The sequence below is a fragment of the Tinamus guttatus genome, unplaced genomic scaffold, assembly GCF_059628265.1.
Source record: "Tinamus guttatus ecotype Peru unplaced genomic scaffold, ASM5962826v1 Tinamus_guttatus_pri_ptg000451l, whole genome shotgun sequence".
Taxonomy (NCBI): domain Eukaryota; kingdom Metazoa; phylum Chordata; class Aves; order Tinamiformes; family Tinamidae; genus Tinamus; species Tinamus guttatus.
In genome coordinates, this window is record NW_028288985.1 from 4,175,606 (window position 1) to 4,203,217 (window position 27,612).

Below are 27,612 nucleotides of genomic sequence, written 5' to 3' on the forward strand. Positions count from 1 at the left end.
TTCCCTTGATTCTGCTTCCTGTAGGTTGTTTCCCATGCAAAATGTCCCTGGTTTTACACGACGTTTTAATCATGCCGTTGTGCTTTCAGCCAAGTCTGGAATTACTTTTGACACACCAAAAATTCAGAAACTAGATTTTCAGACAGTTTATGAATCTGTGAACTGTCTTAAAAAACAAACAATTCCTAAAACACCTCTGGAAGTATGAATAATTCAGACATCTTGCACTGCTTCAGAGCTGATATTTTAAATTAAAATCCATTCGATTTGCATTAGTCTTAAGAAATACAGTTTGTGAAAAAGGTATGTTAACCTTGTAAGCAGGATATAAAATCATGCATAAGTGGTTAATAAGAATTCATTGATTTTATTAATGTTATTCTGATGTCATTTTACTTTCCTAACTTTCCTGCTATTTCTGGGAGATAGAGAGGGAAAACACTTCTTTTTTCTGATGACGGAGAATCATGTGAGCATCATATTCTGCAATTACTGCTGCTGCGTGTGACTGATTTCAATACCATTGACTTCAGGACTATAATTACCAGGTTTCTTTATGGATGAGTCAGTCATCTAACTGTATGATTTAATTTGATTGATAGCCATGGTATAACATTTGCAAATCAAGCAGTGTAGGACAGACATTTTCTGGCTATACACCCACATACCTAACCTATTTCTAGAATCTGCAGAGGCTGCCAGTGAAACTACAGTAAAAAAAAAAAAAAAAAAAAAGGTAGAAATGTAGCAGTGTTCTTAGTTTTATTTCAATCCATTTCTTATATCAATGGTGATTTCCTGTTTTTTTCACTTTGTGAATCCACATAAACTTCAATATTGCAATAAAGATGAAGGAAAAAGAGACTTCTCTTCCCAGACATGTTATTCCACCTCACTCATCATCTTAGGGGTTTACTATGGAGTATAACCGAAATATTTGCTACCCTGGGGATTGAGAGAAGCCTCTGCAGGGTTTGCAGTGCAGCCTGGCACCATATTCACCTTCAAGCCAAGCAGAACTCACCAAATTGTCAGTCCCGGCCGGTCTTTCTGCCTGCCCTGGACTGAGAAATACACAGTACAAATGTTCCTTCTCTCCACTAGGCAGTTTTCCTACCCAGACAATCCAAGAAATTTGTACCCATCCCTGCGATAGGAACCTTGCAGTGCACATGCGTCTGAGTCAGCACAAAGTGACAGGCTTGAAAAATGGCTAGAAGGAACTGATGGCAGGTCTGAACCAGCATGCTACTGGAGAAATTACTTCCGTAAATTGGAGAAACTCACTTTCTCTATGACAAGGAAAGGTCTGAATTCTAGGAAAAAAAAAAAAAAGGGAGCATTAATTCATAACCTCTTGCACTTTGTCAATAACCTTTCTATGCATGAGATAGTCGTAATGACCTTTGGAAAACAAATACATGCTGTAATAGAGAAGTTTATTTTCCATTTGATACAATACTGGTATAAAAAATAGTATTTCTTAGTGTGAAAGGCATAAAAATACATCAGTCTTTTAACTGTCCTTTTCATCCCTCTTCAATGAAAGTTTGTTGAGCTGTTTAAGAGTAGAAAAGTTAAACTGTATTAAAAGAAAGAACAAGAAAGATTTTAAATTTTTATTTTCCTTTCATTGTTCTACTTTATTATTTCTTGTGCTAGCCAAAACTTAAAAAAAAAGAAAATCAGCAACAGAACTTTTGCCACAATAAAGCAAGATATCTTATTTGAGAACGTTAATGAAAAATGGGGTAATGTTACTATGAAAAATTTCAAATAGATACTGGCTTCCTTTAGGCATATTAATTTAGGTAAAGCTCTCCCTGTCTAGCTAAACTTTACATAGTAATCACCCTGCCAAATGTAAGCTGCAGCTAATAATTCACTAGGTGTGAGAGCTGATTAGAAATTCAATCTGATAAAAAAACACAAAGGATATGATGAGCTGGTAAAATGCTTTTGAGAATTGCAGCACATTTACAGCACAGAAACTGCCTGTTTTTGGCAAGCTTTTGTCACATATCCCATCAGTAACATGTAACTACGTGATTTTGAGGATTACTTCCACAGTCAATGCTATCTGAACGAATGAAAATACTCCATGTATTTTCTGGTGCTAATTGTAACTCTAGATAAAGCACAGACAAAAGCTGAATTGGTAACAGGCAAAAACCAGAGACAGGCTATAGGCAAGAGATCTGCCCTTGAATATCTCATTTTAAACCCATCAAAGCTAGAGCAAATATTCTCAATATTTAAAACGGACTTAGAATTAAAATCTTAGTAAGACATACACAAAAAGAGCTGACAGTTTATGGATATGCCTATGACTTACAGAAAATGAGAGAAAGACAAATTTTTAGAACTCCTATAAAAACAAGGTTTTTCTACATCATAGCAGTGTTCATCGTCATCTCTGCTGTGCCCCAAAATAACTATAAACGACTATCACTAAAAAAGACTCCATTAACAAAAACTTCTTCCAAGTTTCTTTCCAACTTCTTCCAAAAACTTCCAATGAAAATATAAGCAAAATCCATCCTAATAATCAGGGCAAAATAAATCTTGTGGATTTCTTCAGTACGTCCCTCCAATGTGTAAAGGAGTGAGACTTGAGCTTTGGGATGAAACCAAAATTAAACAGCTACCACACTTAGTGCATTTACTAGCATCACAAAGATTAAAATTTTCCATAAGTATTTATGTCTAACATTTAGATATTATAGATACACTTATTTTAAGGAAAATGCATTTTTAACACAGTGTTTTAAAATACACATCCAAAACACTGTGGCATGTGAAAGCGTTGTAAAATTTTTCACTAGCAACAAACAGTATCAGGAATATATGAGGAAAATAAATGAAAACCTTTAGAATTACAGGCAGCTATCAGATCAGGAGGTCTTGCTTTATTCTCTGGCAACACTTCGGACTTGCAAGAAGAATAACTTAATTACCTATGTTCCTCTGAAAAAACAAGACACTCCCCTGTCTCCCCCTACTGATTTATGTACCTATAGGGCGGCTGCCCCCATGTTGCTGGTTTTTGGCAGCATTCAGCACAGGCCACGGTCTAGGTCCAGGCTGTGACAGGAAGAACAGACCAACAGCATGTGATAAGCTTCCAAGTTTAAGTTGATTCCACTTCAGCAGCAAGATGCTCTGTTTGAGACCTCTTCTACATGCTAATTAAAATAATTAGTAATGTCTTGTGTAATTTTTATCTTCTGGCCACCTTATATGATTAATAAAATCTCTAGTTCTTCCCTCTTCCCCTGCTTCATTCCTCAGTTTTCTGGTTTCAGTCTTGGAGCATATTGAAACTTTAATGCCATCACACTGAATTCTGAAAAGGAAACATAAAATTGCTGTTTGCCTTTCTCATTATGCTTCTTCATCTTGTTTTAAATTTTCCTGTGCTCAGTGAAGACCATTTTGACCAGGCCAGAGCAGTCTAAGCAGCAGCAAAACCCAGTGCGCGCACACAAACCGCTCGCCCCTGTTCAACTCCAAAGACGCCAGAGCATCAGTAAAACCTCTGCCTGGACAAGAGAGTTGGGAAACGCAGGCTAAAGAGGATACAAAGACCAAGTAAATTCATATTCCTTTCTACAACAGAAATTCAAGCAGAGAATTACACATTTAAGTGGCAGTGTGATCCACCCTTTGAGATTTTCCAATTACTGTGATTACAGAGAATGAGAGCAAAAAATTACCCTATACCATTATAAAATTGCTACTTTTAAAGGTTAAAAATAACAAGATATTAACAAATGTAAAACTTAAGCTATACTGATGTTCTTCCTATTTTATTACATTTTTACTGTTACTGTTGATCTTATATATAATTACTGAGTGCACACACCTTAAGAGTAGGTTACATTCATATATGAAAAATTCCATAAAATAAAATATAATAGCTATATGACAGTCAGAAAGTCAAACCTCTGAATAATGCACTGTTTATATTATTAATAAGCAATAACCAAACCCGATTTTATTTATGGGAAATAATTCATTTCGATGTTGTAAGATAAGCCTAGAATAGAATAAAAATAACTATTCTGAGTAATGCCTTCCTATATCACTTTTCAGTGCCTTATTGGAAAGTATGTTTTCTACAGTTCTAAGGAGAAGCTCACTAAGTTTTCCGTAATTGTGAAAGACATCAGAAATCTCACAGCAGGATATAGTGGATCTTGAAAAAAAATAGGTTAAATCTCATGTTTCTTCCATGACCAGTCCAGATAGCAAGAGCTGGGCAATGCAACAGCAATTGCTGTACTACTCAGGTACTACTCAGCAGTTCCCTACTGAGGTTTTAAAAATGAAACAATTCTCAAATATGGAAGAATACAATTTTAAATAGATTATGAAATGAACGGACAAAAATAGGATTTTGTAATCCTAGAAAAACAAATCTGTAAATTGGACAACATCTTCAGCTTCCAAGATGCCCTTTCAACCAGCAGAGATCTAACTAATGTTATAAAAGGTATTTTATAACACGTGAGCTTCACATACAACTGCTAAGAGCAGCCTCCCAAAACCGCTTAAATTCTGTGCCAGTGAGAAAAGGTACTCCACCATTATCCAACGAAATTGTAAGTCTTTTGCATTGGCACTTCCACGTGTAACAATTTAGTGCAGATATAACTGTCAAAATGGTTAAAAGCCAGATGGAGATCAAGAGATTAAGTAGCAAGGACAGATCCATCAGCTGCATATGGGTTGGATCACGTCAAGGAGAAGGACTGTCATGTTGATATGCAAGGCTCTGGTCAGATTAAGAAGAGGGAAAAAAATCTAAATTATAAAAATCAGGCTATTCTGTTTAACTATTGGAGACTGAGATTAACTAACGGACAAAAGACAACGCGTTATAGGTTTTTGGAATTCCCAAATGACAGGAAACCATTGCAAGCGATATCGATCCTGCTTGGTCACAGCAGCAAAAGCAACGATGTAGAACTAAGTCACAGAGGCTTCCCATCACTTTTTCCAGGGTGGTTGCTTTAAAATAGCGCAGAGTATGGGACCAACTGAATGATTCTGTTGTTCTCTTCTCCCTAGACACAACTGGGCTTGACAAGAGTCCTTTACAAATTACCAGAGTATTATTAATCAGTGCCAGTCAAACTAAGTACCACAGGAATATGGGTTTTAAGGCCATTTCAAGGACTTTTTTTTCCTTTCCCTAATAAATTGGATCTTTTCCTCAGAAAAAAATAAAAACTTTTTCCATAAAAGATTCCTAAAAATGACCTGAATATTTGTCCTATTTTTTACCAACCCCTTTAGACTGAAGATTTCTGAAGTAAACCTCATTCAAAAATACTTGTTCCGTTTTTAAATATAACAAAAAGTGGGATGACTGCTTCCAAGTTGCATGAAAGTAAGTAGTAAAAGAATACAAAGCTTTGACAGCTTTACTACAAAGAAAAATTTACATGGTAGAGTCACAGAGCCATGCATTGCCCAATGTCTATTAAGAGAACTCATCAAAAATAAAGATATAAAACATACACCTTTTGTCTCAGTATGTTGCACGATTTTTATCTCCTATCCATAAATAATGGAAGCATCAGCACATTTGTCTACGCACAATAACAAATCCCATCCTCTTGGTAATTGTAAACACACTGAAGCTTGTTATTGACCTTGTATAAAATACTGACACAGGAAAATGGAGAGGAAAAAAAAAAAGAGAGAGAAAAAAAAGCCAACCCTCCAACTATTACACCAAAGCACTACTGTGAATTAAAGAGCAGCTAAATTTATGATCTTTAATGTGAAAGGAATGAAACACTGTGAAAAATGAGCTGACTAAATATAAAATCCAAATTTAATGTAATAAGATGTATTCATACACATAATTAAAATTTACATGCATATTTTACTTGATTTAATCAGTCATTTTCAAATCTTAAAATACAGGTCACTGTTATGAAACCATTTATTACTAATCTGTACCAACAGCATTGACAATTTTTTACATTTAAAGCCCTTGGCCATTGGAATGGATAAATTCATTAGACACTCAGCTCGCAGCGGCTGCTTTCCCACCTTCCTTACCTTTCAAATTCTTAAGTTAATGCAACACTGCTAGTGCTAAATAAATTATTCATTTGATCTAGGAGGAACAAATCCTGCAATGCTCTTTGACTTCAATGAATGTTGGAAAGATATGTTTTTCTCTAACCATAATACAGACATAACATTTGACATAAAGTATCCTTTCCCACTTTACCAGTTCTCCAGGACCATAAAGGATTGCACTTAAGTGTTCTACAAGATGCTTTGGATGAAACAATTCTTCCAACATGTCTCGAAGAGGTAACAAAATGCTGTATCAGACCCCAGGTCATACCAGTTTGAAAGGACCACAAAATTTTGTGTACAGAAATACTGTGTTTGATGGGCCATAAGGAATAAATTGAGGAGTCTGAACCACCATAGATCATAACAGGAGATAAACAACTTTCACTGGCAGCACAGGTTAGCATCTATTCCAACATGTTCTTTCCATGCTCACAAAAGGGAGATTTTCCATTCTTCATTTCACTGGAACTTTTAAAGATCCTAGTAATGGTAATTACTGAGTTAGTAATAATTTCCCTGTAACTGAGAAAGCACATCCTTTTCATTAGATATAGTTTGTGAGGCCACTTCTGGCGGGCTACGTCCTGCTCTGGCCTCCCCAACACAGGAAACACAAGCAGCTACCGAAGCAAGTCCAGTAAAGGGCAACTATGGGCTCCTCCTCAGCATTGAAAAGAGTGTTTGCCTCTGCCTCAAGGTGGTGGGGGTTTTGTTGTTGTTGTTTTTGTTGTTTTGTATTTTTTTGGGGGGGGACATTTAGCACACAGAACATGTTCCCTAGAATTTTACTGACAGGAGCACAGAAACCAATTGAGCTGACACTATAAGTCTTTGAGGGCGGTTAAATGGAAGCATACATACTCTTTCTAATCACTGCTTGAGATACTTGTGTGTTGCATTTGAGTGGCAATTAATGAGTGCCCTAAGCCTGAATGATGAATTTTTAATTCAACAGGTCAACTAAGCAACACTAAACCGAAAAGCCCTTCTGAGAAATTAAGTGTCTGTGTGTCCCTTAGGCAGTGAGACTGCTACCTGCAGAGACAGAGCTGAATCAGGCTGAGAAAAAATAATAAGCATCTACAACCAGTTTTCATTAATATATTCCAAGAGTCTCTACATTAAATCTCTCTAACAGCCACTTCCACTTACAGCGAGATATTCCTGAATCTTTCTACTATGTTTCTAACAGTGCCAGAAATGTAAAAAACAGTGCTGGTATGTCGCACCTGAAAACTTAGGTATTCTAAGTCAGCTCTTACACACTGCAAATGTACCCATTTGTTATGTTCCTGTATTTAAGGATCAGCCGACAACTTCAATTTAATTTTATATAAAGAGTTTGGCTTTAAAGTCTAAGGCACATTTAAGCATATACTGAAGCTGGGTGGATGCATAGGACTGAGATACAGCATCCTTTAGGAATCCAAGTAAGGTGAAACAGTCATGGCTTTTGGCAGCCCCAGATGAAACTGGAAATTAGTCTACAGCTTTATTATGTTTTTTATGCCGAAGTGATTTAAAAACTGAGATTGGATTACAGAGTTGTTCTTTTCTTCAAAATATATTCCTCACCTTAACATTATTCCCCACCTGAGATATCATCATGGAAATTACACATCATATACTGGGACTATGCTTTCAGGTAAAAAAATGAACCACACAAGACAATGAAAATGAAAGAAAATATGTATTTCTCTATACATCACGTAACCAATACTATACAGGCTGAGAATAAATTTTGCCAAAATATTCACAGATATGTTTCTATATATAGTTTGAAATTTTCTAGGATATAGCAGCTCCTATTTAGACAACCAGTTCAAATGAAATATTTTAGCTTTACTTTTATGTAGCTATAAAATTCCTTCCACTAAATGTTCACTGAAGTATCAGACAGTAAACTATGAAAAACAGAATCATAAAACTAAAATATAAACACAAGAAGAATATGCAAGCTTTTTAAAGAGGTACATTAAAATGAAATTCTGTGTTTTAATCGGTCTAAGAAGTTTCTTTTTGCATTGTACAGGAAGCAAAACACGTGTATCCAAGATACACATCAAAAATTTATGAAAATAAAAATTTTTTAAAGTACTAAGTAACAGCTTATCAGCTAAGTAACAGCTTATTTCTTCCAATACAAGAAGGGACATTTTACTTGGTAAAAAGTTAACCTAACTTAAACATTCATACATTCGGTCTTGTGGTTTGATCAACTGATTTTTATTTTTTCTCTGCATACTAACTACTAGCAGAGCAGGACTATAAGGAAAGGTTTTGATTGATGGGACATTGTTGATTAGAATTAAGTCAGGTTGAATTAGGTTAAGGAAAAAAAAGACGAACTTGAACTGATAAAAATTATTTAAAAATTTATTATTAACCAAAAGAAAAGAAGGGAAGAACAGAATAGTCATGATAATAAAAATAATCATGGAATCATAGAATGCTTAAGGTTGGAAGGGACCTCTAGAGATCATCTAGTCCAACCCCCTGCACACGCAGGGTCACCTAGAGCACGTGGCACAGGACTGCGTCCAAGCGGGTTTTGAAGATCTCCAGAGAAGGAATGGAAGTTGCTTTCTCTTATTTGCTTCCTTTGTAACTTCAAATTAAATGCATTAGTTTTAAGAAAAATCCTCTGTGGCATTTCATTGGGTTGTTCAGAAGTTTTACATTTCCTCACAACAGGGCCACTTTGAGAAGCTGGGCAGCTCTCGCACTTCCTAGGCCTGTGTGGCAGACTCTAAATCACGTGAGTTTAAAGTTGTTCGTGTGAGCGGCAGAATTCAGAGCAATGATTCGGAGCTACCATAAGAGTGATGTAAAAACCTCCAGATGTGCACAGTAAATCCAGTTTGACAGACTTGATGTGCATGGTCTTGCATCAGCCGTGCACTGGCAACTAACTACTGGAGTCTCCTTTCAAGAAGGGATGCTGGCAGATTGGGTTTGAGATGGAGCAGATTGGCGCAGGCTTTTAAATGGCGCTGGTTTCCCACATTTTTGCATAATGTCAAACAATCTACAGCTTGAAAGTAGTCTAGAGTCTGATTCCTCAAATACAGAGCAGAGGAAGTGGTTCTTAATCTCTACAGGATTATGAAAAAATATATCAGCCATGCGCTAGACAATATACACGAGTGATAAATACTGTCACTCTATTGGGTGTGGGACAACCTATGTGCAACTTAGGTACAACACAAGTGTGTACTGCACTTACAGTATATGCAAAGTCCTAACCAGTTGTTAGTTTTTAAAATACATTAATACAATACTAAAAATTGAATCCATGGTTTTAATATTAAGGCTGTGCAAGAATTGGTTGCAGACACCCTGTGAACTGGAATGAACCTCTTGGGGAGGCTTACAGGATAGTACTGGAATATGCAGCTTATGTACAACATCAACAGAATAAATGCATCTATTTAGTGGTTCTCACTTACCCAAGGGACACTGCTGCACACAAACTGCATGAAATACAGAACAAGAAACTGCTATTAGATTAGTGCATGCTAAGCACATGCTTTGTGCTGGTTCCCAATGCCAAGGTTAGTGCATCATCTGGGAAGAAATGGAAAAGATTTCTACTGCAGTTTGTTTACTATCACCCAGGAACATAAAGAATTTAGTTGACGCAAAAAGGTCCGTAATATCTGTCATTTCTCTTACCTGTTTAAAAGACCTTCAGATTAACTTCACACAGAAAGAGCAGACGCGCTGTTTCAGTAGTGCAGGTGGCTCTTACCCTTCCTTCCCGCGCCCTTGCGCGCAGCCATGGCACAAGCCGTTTCCAAGGCCGGTTTGACACTGCACTGTCGCCCTCTGCTGTCCCGAGCTAAAATGAGAAATGAAAACACACAGGCGGTGAAACGTTTTCCAGATTAAGAAAACAAAACGTTTTCATTTTCAGGAAGGCATCCCACGATCTACACCCAATGACAGCCGCAGCTTCCCAATCCCGCTTTGGGGAATGGCTAAGCTTGTACAAACACATCGACCAGCAAAGCAAACCCAGGGTTTATCAAACACTTTACAGTCCTACTCTCTTTACCAGTGGCCTCCGTGGAGCTCGTGGCCGGCAGGAGAGCGGGGCTCCGCGCTGCCGATCCGCACGCCCCGCTCCCGAGCTCGGAACATGTCACATTTGCTCTTCTCCACTGCTCTCCTGTTTGCTGCTTTCAGCTTACTACAAATTCCCTTGCGTATCTAGATTGCTAATCAACATGGTCAAAGAGCTGTGCAATTACCCAATTTATGGGTCTTTTACAATCTAAGAAGAAAATTACAGAATTTAATTAAATTTTAGTGCTGTCAAACCTGACCTATAGCAGTGATTTATTTCTAGGAATCCTAAGCTAAAGCCAAACACCAAACAGAAGAACCACATTTACTCTTCCAAAATATCATTATATTTTTGATTTGTCATAAACGTAGAGATTATTAGTCTTGCTTTTAGCTGTTCTTAATGTCCAATTAAAGCATGGATTGTCAATTTTTTTAAAAAAAATGAAAATATAACGAATTCCACATCTGAAATAAAACATCTTTGTCAAAACATTTGTGCAAGTATCAAATCTATCCATGGACTGGAAAGATCTGCGTGCCAGAAGCCTTTATCATGGAATCTAATCAATCTTTTGAAAAAAAAATCTAGTCCTTTTACTTGGTAATACTGATATCTAATTCTCTTGTTATTTTTAACTATTTTAAAAGTAAATGCTAACTCCACTGCTTTTGGAATTGACTTTTGACTCTGAAATGAAATGTAAATTTAACAGCTCATCCTAGCATGAATCTAAATCGAAATGCATAAAAGTCAGGTGAAGGGGGAGTAGGTTTTGATCACAAGCGTAGCATTTTTAATGCAGCACAGTTCCTTTTTTGGCAGAATTTTTATTTTCTAAAAATTTAGTGCTGTATCAGAGAGCTTTTTTTTATAGCTGATACATAATGCATGGCTACACATAAATCTAGTCTGAGACTAACATTGGACATTCACAGCCACCACTGTATAATAAATTTATTACACAGACTGACTTTAAGAGCCGCCTTTTGTATGTTCAAAGCATTCTGTACCTGTCTGCAAACTTCTTGAAGTTTGCAGTATCTAGAATATTTTTAACCGTTTTGAAAAACAGAAAAAGGAAAAATGCGCACAAGAGAGAACTGATAAACAGGTTCCCTGAAGCTTGGACTCATCCTCCTATTCTGCACTGTTGACGCTTGTAGCGGGCATTAACACTGACCTGATGGTAGGCTATTAAAAATGACCTTCTTTTCTGATTCCCTGAGTATAGAAGTCCTCCACCATCTCGCCCTTGCCTGTTCTCTCCCTCTACTTCTAACGCTCCTGCTCTCTTGTCACGTACTCTGGGTCTCCCTGTAACACGGGGGCCCAGAGGCAGCCGTAGGCAGCGAGGTGCAGGCCAGGAGGCACCCGCCGTTCCCCATGTGCTGCTCAGGATGGCTGAGGAAGGAAGAACGAGGCAGTAACCCCAAAGAAATATTTCACATAGCACTGCTGCTATTTATCAGTAAATGCTAGCATGTTGATTGTGCATCTGATTCTGAAGTTGCAGACCACAGTGCTTGTCTAACTTGACATTTGTCTTGTTAGGGTCTCTTCATGCTCTTACTGACATGGGCACCATTCCCATTAAGTGGGAGCAATAGTTGTTTAAGAGAGGGCAAGACTTTTTTAAAAAAGTGAATCCATTAATAGACTGCTTGCTGTCAGCTTTGCAGCCACTCAAAGTCAATCAATTCCTATAATGATTCAGGAACTGGAAAGGCAGAAGGCAATTATCTCCACTTTTAGGTAATTTTGGAGAGTTTTTTTGGACACAGAAGAAGAATCAGAATCAGTTTCCAAGTTATATTTAAATGCTTTAATTAAAAAAGTTTAAACTCTCTCCACAAGGCCTGAATCCAAGCTACCAGAAACAGCCAATTCCATCTTTCTGAAGGAAGCAGAAATGCTTTTCCCTTTGGAATGGTCAGGGAGACGGGTGGGGAGGTCCGAAGATTTTGGTTAAAAGCAACTTCTTGGCTGTGGAGAGATCTTTTAGATGAAATCCTGACCAAAAGCAAACAATAAATATTTATTGGAATCCAAGTTTCACTCTCAAAACCCTTGTTAGCTGGACATGAAATAAAAATGAGAGATCAGATGCCCTGTTCTTAGTTAAGCACAGTACAACAGCAGTGGAAACGTGCCTTCAAAGCGCACGCTGGCGAAAGGGCACCTCTGGCTGATATAAATGCTCTGCACCATCTCTCTGCGAGGAAGGGAAACCAGGCTGCATTTCCCAGGGCAAGTCAGAACTAACTGGAGCAATTTCAACTGGACACTGCAGTCATAACACAGGGAATACCAAAGAGCTTTGAGAGTATCTAGCCTCTGAGCTCCTGTGCCCTACATTTCTAAACTATATATATTATGAGAAATTACTTCAATAAAAATTTTCCTGAATAATTCTGAAAAATAGAACGTTCCAAATAATGTATCTTGGCAAACCTTAATTAAACTGATACGCTGCAGCCCATACAAGTGTGTATTTTGCTGATGGAGAGAACATCATCTCCTCCCTGGCCAGTATTTTTGTTAGGAAATGTGTATGAAGAGCCCTTGACTCAGAGCTGCATGAAACCCAACAGCGACAGTACACAGAGAGGTACAGGAAAAAAGGAACAGCTTTCAGTTTCTGCTCCGGTGAGTTGGTAATTCCTGAATTTTGCTATTGGTAGAATTTTAAAAATAAAATATTTCTAAAAGGCAGAATCTGGCTCTGTGTTTCACCCATACTCATGTGGTCTTGTTTGATTTTTCTTATTATTACATTTTCATGAGTAATATTTATTTTCTCAGCTATGCCTATAAAGTAAACATAAAATATGTATACATCCAAAGTAAATTAAATTACATATTAAAAGGAAATATTAACTTAGGTTTTCTGTGCAATATTTACTAATGTGATGAATTATGAAAACAGGAGATTTAATTAGTTCTCCATGAAGTTTTCCATAAGACTTTTATGTACAAATACAAACATGTACATATTCCGATAGACAGGCACCTACATGAAAGGATACACACTGTAGGCATGCATATGGCTGTAAGTCCTGAAACTGGACAACAGCTTTCCAAAAAGTACTGTGGTAGGTTACCTTGCTTTAAGATGACTGTTATGGACAACATTCAGGGATGTGTTTTCTGTAGGGAAAACATGCAGGTGTTCCATCTTTCCGGAGGGACAAGGTAACACTACAGTATCTTTCAGACTTAGGCTGGCAAAGGTCCAAAGTTTTGAGGCACATTTATCTTGGCCATATAGTTTAATTTTAAAGCCTGCCTCACCATTTTTCCATTAGTATTACCCTATTGATTTCAATAGGTTCACAATTGATTTATACCAGCATATAAGGCAAGAAGGACCATTTTTCTCTAGTTCTGACCACTACTATAGAAATGTGTATTTCATAGAGAAGCAGGAAGCATATGGAGCCACTTTGCTTTGGGTACTCCTGAATGTTTATGGTTGCAGCCAATTCCCTGAATCTAGAACAAGATGCTGATAAGCTTCCACGGAAGCTGATAATGGTTTCAATGGCTTCAGAGGTGTAGAGTTGGATCCATACAGGATCCTATGCAGCCAAAACAGTAGATATTTGATAGCAATGACAGTCAAGTACAGTTTATTTTTGAAAAGTAAATTTATGTAGCTGATATATTCTGGGAAACATATTATTTCTTCTAAATAGATGTGAAATTATTCTGAGACTATTATGAGTTTATTTCCTACAGAATTTAAGCAAAATCAATACTTTGTTTTTGGTACACCTGTTTTTTTTTCTGCTTAAGTCAGGCTTATTGGTACAGATAATGTGTCTGTTTTCTTCTGTCAAATTTATTCTTAATAGGCTACTTCAGACATTCAAAATGCAATTATATTCTAATAAATCTGGGTCTTTCTGTAGCAATTATCAATTACAGAATTTATTTCTCTTTCAGAAATAAATCTGTATATTCTTCAGTTGCATTTGGAAAACAATCCAATAAAAATTCTGAGACTCTGAACAGAAAAGTACATGGAATGGCCAAGAACAAAAAGACAAATAACTGTGGGGACTGCAGAAAGAACTGTAGATTCTCTGCCTTGTTTTGAAGCTGGACTCCACCTAGACTCTGAAGCCCAGCTGCCTTAAGAATCATATTTGAGATCCTTAGGAAAACTTAGCATTGATTTGCTTCTCTTACCATATACAATGAGTCAATGCAATTGCTAGGAATTAATGAATAAAAATCAAACCAAAACCAAAACAAAGCCCTCATGCCTTCTTTCTCAAAATACTGCTAGCTAAAGGAAGGCATATATCTCTTTGAACACAGTAGTTGGAAACAAGACACAGAAACTGTCATTGCCACTGAAATCCATGATACACATGGTCCAGCCTTTGACAGCAAACTCGAACAGCCACAGAGAATCTCACCACAGGAGAACAGGAGATAATTTACCGCTATCCACATAAAGAAATAGACAATGGATTGATATTTGCAGAATAAAGTCCTCGATAATTGTTCCCTCCTCCCCCTAGGTTCCAAGTCTTTGCTAATTTTTCTACATTTATCATCAAATAAGGCCAGAAAGCTGTAAGATAAGGGATGCAGCACGATCCGTGCTCCTATAGCCCTGGAAGAAGCACACTTGGCCTTCTAGTTACTCTCCTGCCCATGTGTTCCCTGAGACTCGAGTAAAACTACTTCAAATTGCAGAACTCTTAAATACTTTTTGGAACTCAAATATTCTGTGTAGGTATACAGATGTATATCTTTTTTGCAGTGTGCTTACTGTGTAGTAAGTCTTCAGCTAGATATAATATCAAGGTTGAACTGTAATTTCTCTGCTCTGCTGAATAAAATCTGAAGATAACACTGAGACTTCTCAGTGCGGAAGTGAAAATTCAGTCTTGCACTCTGACTTCTCAAACACGTCATAATCACAGCTACTATTACTAAAAATTAAAAACAAACACAGACCAGACCATCAGATTCTGGATGCATGGGTATGTGCATCTAAACACAGCTGTGTGCACGTACACACTCTCACATCCACCATTAACAAACAGTCTGTAATTATAAAGGCAGGCAAAGATGCCATTTTGGTACACCTGTGTATGGGCATGTGCATACACAGAGACTAGCAGCAGTGCTACGAGCTTTTAGTCTTTAGAACAAATAAAAAGTGGGGTTTGTTTTCTATATGCAGAGCTGACTGAATATGAAATCTAACAACAAAATTTGGGATTTTCTGAAAATTGTACACAAAGGTTTTCTGTAACAGGAACTTCTTTCTTTGCACTCTATGCACTCTATATAACCATACAAAACTCTATTACTCTCCTTGGAGATATTTTAATTTGAATAGGAAACACACACACACACAACAAAAAGGCATGATGCGGAGGAGGGCAAGAGAAGGAATGACACAAAGGAAAGGAATAACATCAGCTAATAAGAATATCCGAATGTAGTTTATGTGTTTGGATCTCAGCAGTTTAGACAAATAAAAGGATTCAAAATACTATCAATGATTTCAATATATTTTGCATGCAGCTCTGGATTCCTGTTTATGGAAATGAAAATTTCCACCAATGTGAATGATTATACTAGTCATGATAAATTTTGTGTCTTTATATTCATCCGTCTTATTTCAATAGTAATGTCTAGAAAAGCACGTATTTGTACCATATTTGCAAACAGAAAACAGTCCAAGTTTTTGGTAGATAGACCAGGCAAAATGGACTCAGCTCATCCTAACCATCTAACAACTAAATGAAATGACTATGTGTGGTCATTAATTATCCAGACACACTTTGCAAGTCAGAATCTCCCTCATGACCTCTCTGCTATTATGCTTGTCAAATATGTCTTTAGGTCCTCTTTCCAGAGGACAAATCATTTATGAAACACTTAGTTAACAAAACTTGTTAAATTGGCCATTTTTATAGCAACCCAGATCACATGGCTCAGATTAACACAAACTACAATGCTAACACTGAAATTCCATGTGCCACCCACACTTTGAGACAGGCAGGTCATATTCCATCAATGCTTCAGGTGCTCTTTGGTTATCTGAATTTTAAATTGCCATTCATCCATTCAACAAGTAGATATTACTAATGTTGAAAGTGCTATCTTATTCAATAATGTGAAAAATATCTTTCAAGGAAAAACTAAGGACATTCATCGTGATCACTGATCATAAAAGAAACTCAGAATGTTTTGCCTTACTACATAATTTTATGAGTGAAAATGGCAGGCACTGCAAGGGGCTTTGTTTGGTATAGGAAAGGATAAAAAGAAGTAAGGGCTGAAAGTTAAAAATTTAAAGAAGTTAAAAGCCAGACAAACTCAAAGTAGCAATGAAGATGACTTGTCACTCGAACAAATCACCAGAAGAACTGAGATGTTCTCCATCTCCTGAAGCTCTCAGTTCTACACAGCATCTACACATCTTAACATGAGTCCTAAAAGCTCATAAAGAAAATCAATTCAGAGGATTGTTTTCTCATATCAGCATTTAGTCATATCAGCAACATTTGTGGAAAAAAGAAGTTTCCACTCTATCCTTTTAGATGCAAGATACCAAATTTTAGCCTTTTCCTTAAAGATTCTGCATAACATACACTTCCTCACTCATGTGCCCTATGGTTTATGTTCCTCATCTGAGCAGATGTTTTGCAAATCATAAATTAATGCATGGCTTTATTGCCTCTCATTTCTCTGACATTATTGGCCTTGTCATGGGTCCCAGACACAGCATTTTATGACATGCAGTAAATTCCTCTTGGTTGTTTGTTACACATAAATTCAGCTTAATAGCTTGGCCATCAATAACTTTAAAATAAAAATACAAAAATTCTCAGTCTTTACACCTGGAAATCTAACTTACTAGACTATTATGAGCAAAATCTCTAATTTGAATGCTTCTTGTTTGCTTGATCCAGCAAACGGTCAGTTAATTCAGAAATAATGTGATTGTATTCCTTTCCCTTACCCCATTTTAGATGTTTTGTACTTTTTAGAAGGTGCAGAAGAAGTTTCAAAAGTAGAAACCATTTCTCTTGGTGAAAAAAATGCCATTTTCCACCTTTTTATATTTGCTGGCTTTCTATCATTATTCAGAATGCCAGATTCTGTGGAAATATGCAAAAGAAAGAAAAACATTAGGTTAATGTGTTATAATGTGTTATGTGGATTTCCAAACTGGCTAATGAGAACTTGAAAAAAAAAAATTATTCCACTTGGAAGAAGAAAGTCTTGATGGCAGTTGAATAACAGATGATAAATTCCAATCCTCCCTGAAAATTTACTCCGTCAGCATTAAGATCCACTAATAGCCAGGGTGTGAACACCCTGTCCTTTTCCAAGCTACCTATTTTGTTTTCTCTGTGACTGACTGACTTCATATGAATGTAACCTCTTTGAGAATCCTCACTTCTATCAACCATTACCGTGCAGTAACACAAAATGGAGAAAGGTAAAAAGTGGCTATGAGAGAGCAGATTCTTTATGGGAGAAATTCTGCACAACAAGAAGTTCTACCCCAAATTTTTTACACTTAGTTTTTCACACTGTTTAATTCATGTAACTCTCTGTGAATTTGACACTATTTTTCTCATTAACGTTAAAGGGAATTTTGATATGAATAGTTGTAGGAATAGGACTGACACTTCAAAACATTATCTTAGTTTATCTAACAAGAATAACACACAGTGAATGAACACAAGAGGGAGAACAAACCACACATTTGCAGTGTTTTCAGCGTCATGTATATACAGCAGATTGAGGTAATCCATGAACACCTGTATCAAGAGCAAGGTCTATAAATTGAGATTATCAAAACCAAATAAAGAGGATTTGTTTTTTGAACTTCCCCGGAACAGGAGTGATTGATCCCTGTCCTTCTACTCCTTAAATCCAACAAAAACCTTTAAAGTCATGATTTTGATCAGAAGTTCCTCAGTCAAACTAAGAAAAACAAAATGTGGTTTACAAACACACATTAAATGACAACTTGAGTTTTTATTTAACAAAACACATGCTCAAATATGACCTGGCCCAAACCAGATATAAATTCACTCTGTAGTCTTGTCTTTATGCATTAAGAAGTTTCAGTTAGTTGAAATTTCAGCTTGCTTGGGCTCAAATTTCAACTTCAGCACAAGCAGAACCTCATGATCCTGCTAACAGCAATCGCCGTGAGTTTCTCCTTGTACACATAACACTTCCGTGTAGTCATGGACAGTCACATCTTGTTAACTCCTTCCCTCCACAGAAGTAATGCATGTCATTGAACAGTATTTTAAGTATTTACTAATGATGCTAAGACATGCACTCAAAGTTATGCTTAATTGCGAAGCTGGTAGAAAGTATAGCTAGAATTAAAAGAATTCAGTACTATTCCTACACCCATTAGTTTATTCTGGTGATGTTTCGTAACTGTATGCAGTACTACCTTCTAAAAGTTATGTCTTGTAAGAGAAATAAATGAGCTGAAATGAGCTGAAAAAAAAGGCATGCAAAATCGGAAGACACTATCATCAGCTGTGCTGCTATTATTTTAATAAGACTGCATTTCAAGGCAGTTCTGTTGGTGCATTAGTATTACTCTATTTCTGGTCTGGCTGGTCATAGGACCATGAAAGGTTTTTTATAATGAGAGTTTTAATTATGGCACATAATAAATATAAGAGAGCTTATTCCAAGCTATTCAGTGACTACGATATTTCACTGTTTAAGTGCTGGCTAAAGACTTATTTGTTTGACCTAGCTTATTCCTATTTAGTCAAGCTACTAATTTTATTATCCTCTAAAGTGCTTTGGGATGCATTGCATGAAGGGCATAGCAGAAGTTTGATTTTGATTGATTATACCTTATTTTGCATAATCCCCATAATGCAAATCAGTAAAATTTTCATTGGAGATAATGGATGTTAAGCACATTATGCAAGGTTTTTATTTTTTTAAATTGCTTGTAAAAATTATTTATAGCATAATAAAGCAGGACAGATAAAATTGGCACCTTGCACTAGCAAAAATGTGAGTTTATTTAATTCTGTAGCTTTCAAGAGCAGACTATGCAATAATGTATGAAACATACAGGATTAAAAAATCATTTTTTTCTTAAATATGCAGTATAGTAACATCTGCTTCTTTATATGTACAACCTGATCTACAGCCAAACTTCCTTTCAGGCTGGACCTGTATATTTTACCCTTAAGCTATGTGTTTCCACACAGCTCAGTGTGGAGCCTAGAGCCAGTTGCAGATGTTGTACATGTGTTTGCAGTCTCTTTTTACAAAGTCATAGTATACAAACACACACACAGCCCGCAGCGAGGGCCAGAAAGCAACTCCACAAACATGCTGATCTCACTTTTTCACTCCTTAGCAGAGGAAAGACAAGGTTTAAAAATGTTTTTGTGGAAAAAAAAATCCAATCTACATTCTAGCAAGATTCTATCCTGTCTCTCATTTTTTCTTTGCTATCACCCCAACTATTTAAAAATGAATTTCTCTGTGTCTATACTTCTTGGTTATCAATAAAAACTTTAACACTCTCTATATTACCCACCATGATTACTGATAACAGATGTTAAGTATGTTCTCTCAACCACGCTCAGTAATATTCCTTACAGGACCGAGAACTTAAAGCAGAAAGCTGTCAAAAATCCTTACATATAATCAGTTGTTTCAAAGTGCATATGTTCAGTATCCATGTGTATTCATGCTTGTATTAAGGATGAGCATCATGTTTAGCAGGTTTTAGCCTATAATCTCTGGCAAGATCCATTTGTTTCATATACATCCGACCCTTCTAAACCCACTAAGGACAATAAATTGTACAAATAATCTTGAGTAAAGAAGCAAACATCTACAGCAAGCAGGTACTCCTTCCGCTTCAAAAATGATGTGCATGATATGAGCAACCAGGGAAAAAATAAAAAAAGGCGACCTTTGGAAACACAGCTAAATTTTCACCCTTGAAATTCATGCTGGTCATTCACAAAATATGTGAAAACACTGAAAAACATAATAACCAGAATTGAAGCAAATTCAAAAATTTGTATTTTGCTTGTATCTCTATATATCTACATATTTTATAAGACATCTACCTCAAATTTCCTCTTCCTATTTTTTAAAAATGCTGAAATACATATAAATCTACTTCGACTTATTTTTTGTTAAATGACTTACTTTAAGTACAGTTCTGTACTATACAGAAGTGTAATATTATTTCACCATGGGGAACAATATCGCAATTTGAATTACTCCATAGTAGTAAACTAAGGTGCAACTCCTTACTAATTGGTCTTGTTATATCTTCATTTGCATTTTGCTGAACTTTAATCTCAAAGAATATGATTCATCTGAAGTAGATAAAAACTAATCTCCTGATTACCAGTTTTCAAGGAAGGCAGGTACACAAGCATTAATTTCAAAACACCATAGGACACAAACTGAATGCAGCAGCAAAACAACTCTACATTTTGTGGTTGCATACTATTATCTGTTTTAAATCTACTTTTATAAAAATCAAATGATTTGGATACTTACATTTCACATTTTCATATTTCTGTTTGTTTTGAAGGATCTAAAAGTGCTTAATGATCACATTTTCTTCTGTGCGCTCTTGATATTATGTATTAATTATCATTTTTTAAATGCAGAGGATAACTAATGGCCACCTACTTCTCCTGCCTAATCCCCTACTCCGCACTGCCAGCTACTGGGTATTTACAGATGGCTTTGTGTCACCTTCTGCCTTCAGTTGCCTTTCTGATGTTCACTAGCAGTATTTGTGAACTCCTAAAGTGAAAAACACAAATGTTTATGTATATTGTTTGTGGTGTCTTTTTCTTAAGGACAAAGTAATTAACAGCTGTTGTATTTCTGGTTTTTTTCGGTGTTTCATTTGAAAATTGTTAAGGGCCTTCAATACTTCCAGAATTACAAGAGATTCTCTCAGTAATAAATTTTTCCTTCACATTCTGATACTCAGAAACCCTGAACTTATCCACTGAAACAGAGTCAACAATCACAATTACAATAAATAAATAAATACCAATGAATTTACTACAGGCAGGAGTTACAAACCAGGCCAGCAATTTATAAGCATCCAGGCTAGCAACTAGAGCAGTGAAAACAGGCCTGCATGTAATTTTTATGCAGGATCAGTGAACAAGGCCACACTGAAATGTCATCAAGAAATAAAGTGGAAATTCATACCAGCCTTCTTTCTCCTCTGTCCTAGAGCACATATTTACATAGTGGCTTCACAGCTACTGTATTCTGTATTTGGCAATGAGATGCCCTAACATGCACAACAAAAAAGTACATGCTTAAAAATTTGAACAAAATCCACACAGGAATTAAAACTGCATTTTTACTTTCGTGAGTTCTGGAGTGATTCTGCAATATTACTGACTTCTGAATTCTAATGTAGATTAATTTTCATCCATTCTAACTTAAATACTGAAAAAAAACCCAAAAAACAAAAAACAGAAAAAAAAATTACAGATGTTATAGAGTCAGCAGAAAAATGTCTGTTCAGTTTTTCACATCTGTTCAATTTCATCTCATTAAGCTAGTATATACAACTTGGTATTAAATATGTTTACTTTTAGATATTTTCTTGTAAGAATGTCAGAAGAACATATTAAAATTGATGGTAGCGTTGCTAGGTCTTTACTGAAATGTGAATAATGAATAGTTGTCACACAAAATGCAGCAAAATGCCATCAGCACTGTGAATCTTTTATATCTTACTGCTTCTTAGTTTTAATCTGCATAAAGAAATTATTCATTTTTATAGTTGTTTGGTTTTGAAAGTATACCTAGTTGATTTGTGTTCCCAGTTACTGAAAGTTACCTTGAATCAGAGAAACTATTTTAGTTAGGCTGTCCTACCAATTAAAAAAAAAAGAAATCAGATATATTTTAAATAGTCTGTATTTGAAATAAGGCTTAGAAAAAAATAATTAGACCATAACAAAGTCTCTGATATTATTTAAGAAGCTCCTTATGTAAAACATTCAACTTGTTCTCTGAACTGCATGTAATTTTTTCCTATTAGCTGGCTTCCTGCACTTTTTAAGTCTTCAGTACAAACTAAAAAGCTAGCTGTCTAGTCACTTATTAACACAGCTCTTATCAGTTTATTTGGGATCTACACAAAGCTGTAGCATCAAGACAAAAAGGACTGAAGTTAAAAACATTACCACGCAGTTAAAAAAAAAAAAAAAAATCCGTTTCCTTTTGACAAGCTGTTTGCATTTTTTTAATTTTTTACTTCAACTTGAGCTTTTAAATGCACTTTCCACAAGGAGAAAAAAAAAATCCAAGTACCAAGTTTTTCAAGCAAAATTTTGCTGAATGAGGTCAAAAGTACTCTAACCGTTGTAATTTTTCTTCAGGGATTCACCACATACCTGATGTAAACAGCACTGTTGTCTTCCCAATAAGCAAAGTTGTTGTTTACCCACCCTTCAGCTGATGGAATATTTGCCATGCTTTCCCAGTAGAGGGTAAAGTAAGTTCCTGATGTGCTATGGCTTTACATCCAACACGACCCAACAACAAATAAGACTCCTATCCTAACTCCTACGTAAGATGAATAGGTATTTTCATATACTCCCTTTCCAAGTATTTCTTATTCTGTAAATGCAAATTCTATAAGCTCACATGAATAAAGATGCCAATAATAACATCTCAGAAATTTACACACATAACTTTTAATTCCTAGGACTAAAATGCCAATGAGATGAGTTTACAGTTTAGGGTATCAGTACTACACAGGATTGGACTGGACAGTACTGGAAACGACTTAATATCAGTTACTCTTGTTGTTTTCTAACCATTCCTTAAGTTGCATTTTCAGACCATTGTTACTGTTTTTATTAAATGAATGCAAAATATAAAAAATCTTAATTATTTTAAATTATTATGCATTTTGAAAAGGCTTGATTCAGAAGCACAAGTCAAGCATCATTTGTATTCTCACTGAAATTCTTCGGGGGGGGGTCTTTCTGAATAAGTAAGATATTAAATATAGATATTAGAGAATTAAATAGATTTTGCTAGAATATGTCACTGCTACTAAAATTAATTAGACTGTTAAACAGAGAAAAAAAAGGAGGCTTAAACACAATCCTAAAGAACTTCATGGCAGAATCAATTAGTCAACTAACTATAATTTCAGACACTTGTTATAAAGCCCACATAGGAAAAAGAAAAGATACAGGTCCATGAAATATTTCATCATTATGCAAGAATATGGAAAATACATTTTGCAAAGAAAGATCATTAGCTTGGAAATTGTCCATATCAACTACCCAATTAAACTTGGCAATAATGCAGTGGGAAAGAGGAAGGGCGCTCTTTTCAATTCACTCCAACCCACATTATGCACCTATGTAATCATCTTGAATTATAGTGAGAGAAACGTAAAGGAGAATGAGAAGAGCTGGATAGTCTTATTCCTGAACAGAAAACAAGAATGCTTATTATGTGAAGTGAAAAGGAGCCTTGTCTCATTCGGTACCTTAATCTCTAAGGCAGCTTGTAATTCCGTTTTCATAATTCTCATTCCAGTAACTTACTGTAATGCTAACTAGAACTATTTTTTACACCTTTATTTAAATACATGCACACACTTATGCACATATGCGCATATACACATGTTTGTGTGTGTGCATGAAATAAATTAGATCACTTTATGATGTTCAGGAAGAATCATAGTCAAAGCTGAAAATAGAGCAACAACCAGAAATTCTGCATATGAGCAGAGCTATCTAGTGACACGAATGTGAATTTTGTCTTTGATAAGACACTGACCAGCATAACACAGAGTTTGCATATGTTGGGAGACTACATGTTCCATTATAAGACAGCATAATATATGCACGCATGTATGCGTGTGTAAAAATACACACACATTTATCTCCAAATGGCTCAGAAATGCTTCATATTGCAAAGCAGAAGTGTAAGTAGCATGACAAAGAGACCGAAGTAAGTAAGTAATTCTGAAGTAAGGAGATGTCACATAAGCCTGCTGTAAAACCACTAGGCTCCTAATAGTCTTGAAAGAAAACTTGCTTTTAAGAGATGTCTGAGTTAGAACTTCCACCTGCCTCTAGATTTTCCTAAGGACAATCAAATGACTGTTCATTTGACATTGAAGAACTTCCCTATGAAAACCAAGGACTTCCAATTCCTAAAGCATTCACAGGCAAGTGCAACGAATCAAACAACAAGTTAAAAATTCAAATGATTTTACTTTTCACCAAGCTCATGTTCAGTGTTCTAAGAAGAATTTCCTCTGACCTTCTCTTCATCCTAAATATATGGGCCTGATGAAAAGATACTTCTTTCTGAAACACAGGCAATTTTGAAAATAATTTTCTAAGGTGAAGTCAAATGTTAGCTATGGAAGAGGAAATTCATCCATTTCACTAGAAAATCAGCTCCTATTTTGGATGTTTGCCTTGTGCTTCTTTCTAAACGCTATGAACTGGAGGATTAAAAAAGAAAAAAAGGAAAGATAAATAGGGTGAAATTGCTTACAGTCTTTGTAAAGTTTAATGGAATATTTATCTCTTGAGGGTAATGTTCATCTTCCTGTTATTAAAACAAGAGTTTGATAACCTCTCACTGTGCATTTGATAAATTACATCTTACAGTGGTAACTGAGTATTTGGAAAATATAAAAGGCTAAAGCAATGTCTAGTTATCTGAGTTTTCCCATAGGAAAGATCCAAAAGACAGTTAGTAGGGTCCAAAATATTTTTAATTACCGAAATAAGGACATGCTGCAATACAGTTATATTATAACAACAGAAAAGACACATTACTTTTTAAATGAAAAGTACTTATCTTATCATGAGGTCCATTACCTCTGAAATGCAGTATATTTTCCTGTATCATTCATTCTAGAAATATTATCCTACTCCTATGCCCATATATTGCTATCGTGGTAAGCAGACAATTTTCCTTTGTGCCATATGCTGTACATTCCTTACATAGAATCATGTACAAAGGCCTCAAATGCAAAATTTTCTCTGTGCACCCTTGGTGGAATTCATGTTCATTTCAGCAACCCAGGAGTTAAACTAATCCCTTTGGTTGCCTCCATAGCTGGTACTAATGCATATCTGTAAGACCAAGTAACTGCAGAATATTACCTATCCCCTCCTACATGCAGGTCTAAACCAGCCAGGACGAATAGCTTTGGAGGTACCTATCTCCTTGCACCGATCTAGAACAGATAATTATAAGAAAACTACCTTTACATAAAAGGATTGTAGCAGTAAAGGCTTCAGAAACAGAGTCTAGGTAGAATAAGGAAGCTTGTGTAGCCACTGACTGCACTGCACTTTTAGCAAAGATAAAGAGCAGTGTTGCATTTCTCAGCGTTCCTGATCTCAATTTAATGTTTCCTTCCCAGTGTTAGATTTGTTCTTTTAGACTACTGCCATCTGAGGTACTTACCTGAATACCCTCTACAGCTTTAACATATATGTATGTAAGATATGTAACAGATTATACAGTTTTTATGTTTCTGTATATACAAACACCACTAATTACAGCAAATTATTAATGTATCACAGAAGTAGCAGAGGCTGAAATGATCCATTGCAGGTGTTCATAAACCAGCTGAGAGAGTCTGTAGAAGATCTACAGTATAGTGCCTGCTATTGAGTTTGAAAACTTTTGCTGTATATCTATATACTGCAGGCGTATAAACGTCAAACCCTGACTGAGAAACTCTATGGTTCATGGAGCTATAAGTAAGAGATATGCTTTTGTACTGTGGCTGTCTCTTTTAATGTTCCATATACCAAAAGTGATGCAAGTGCATAGGGGGAGGAGGTGGGGAAGCTATGAAAGGATACACCTGTTTAATCACGTATGTACACTGATCTCCTGATTGTTTTTTGAACAAGTACGTAACATTTTCAGCTTTTCTTAAAAAGTAGAACTGAACTACTATTGAACTGCTGCATATTTTAACAGGTTCTGAGTGTCTTTTCCCAGAACCCTACAAAGCAGTTAAGACCTCTTCATGTACTCAGGTGCTGCAGGGTATTCAATATGTCACTTAAAATAAGAAAATTTATCATCATTCAATACAGCAGAACCAAGGATCTAACCATTAATTTGGCTAGTCTAACTGCTGTATTGATACATACACATTTTTTCAGTCTGTGCTGTATTTAGAATGCTGGTTATTTTCCCTATGACTATAGCATCTAGAAAATTGGGTTTGTGCCTCTATGACAATTATGAAAATGAACAACCCTAAAAATTATCAATTACAACTTTCAAGTCATGGTGTGTTTACAGAAAAGGTCAGAATTACTGGAAAAAATGCTCAAAATGACTCAAAATATGCATTACTTACCCCAAATTATTCATTTGAATGCGTAATAAAACTGCTTGATGCAGATACAGATACAGATGGGAGGCTGATGATCATTCTGTCATTACTGGATTACTTCATCATTTCTTTATCTGAAAATTCTTTCACACATAAGATCAGTATCACTTCTATTAGCCTTTCCATCTCAGCCACCACATGAATCTTCACGAATGAAAATAAATCCTGTGTAAAACACAAGAAGAATAATAAGATTATAATAATACATGCAATACTAAGCTGTTATATTATTTGTGAGATCTTTTTTTTTTTTTTTTGGCTCTGGTATGTATTTAATAGAATTAATAGAAAACATTAATTTGGGAGACGCAAAGGAAAAACAACAGAGGAAGCACATGATAAAAAGGAAAAGTGACAAACTCAAGGTTATTTAAAACAGATTTTGACAAGGCAAAAACACTTGATTCCTACCGGTATTAACCCTAAATTAACATATAAATGTATTAAGCAATGAATCATTAGGTATAACACAAAAAAAAACTTAATAAAACAATTATTTCCTTTCTATTACTTTTCTATTATAAGACAGAATTACATATCTTTACAATATACTTACTCTTAAGGAGCATATTTTAAAGAATCCCAAATAAAAATAAAAGAGCTGTGAGAGTTAAATGGAAGTAATTTAACTTCCTTTGCAAGACAAAAGGCTACGTGGTAACTTGGGCTAACTGTCATAATGCTCTTCAACAGGAAGATCAACATATGGGGGCACAAGAAAACTTACTTCTACACCAGCAGGACTTCTTGCTAAGTGCCTTCTCAATTCAAGAAGGCTACATGCCCCTGCCTATAACACAAGGTACCAGCATGGTATTTCCCTTTTCACTTCCTAAACTTCCATTTCTTGGCATTAAGACAAAACCTTGCAGACATCTGAAAAGATAGTGAAAAGGTGTATATTTCAGTGTCTCAGAATACATCCATATTATACTGATTAATCTGCTTCCTTTTCATTTAATGCTCTTTATGCCAACCCAAATGTAACACACTGTCAGTCAGC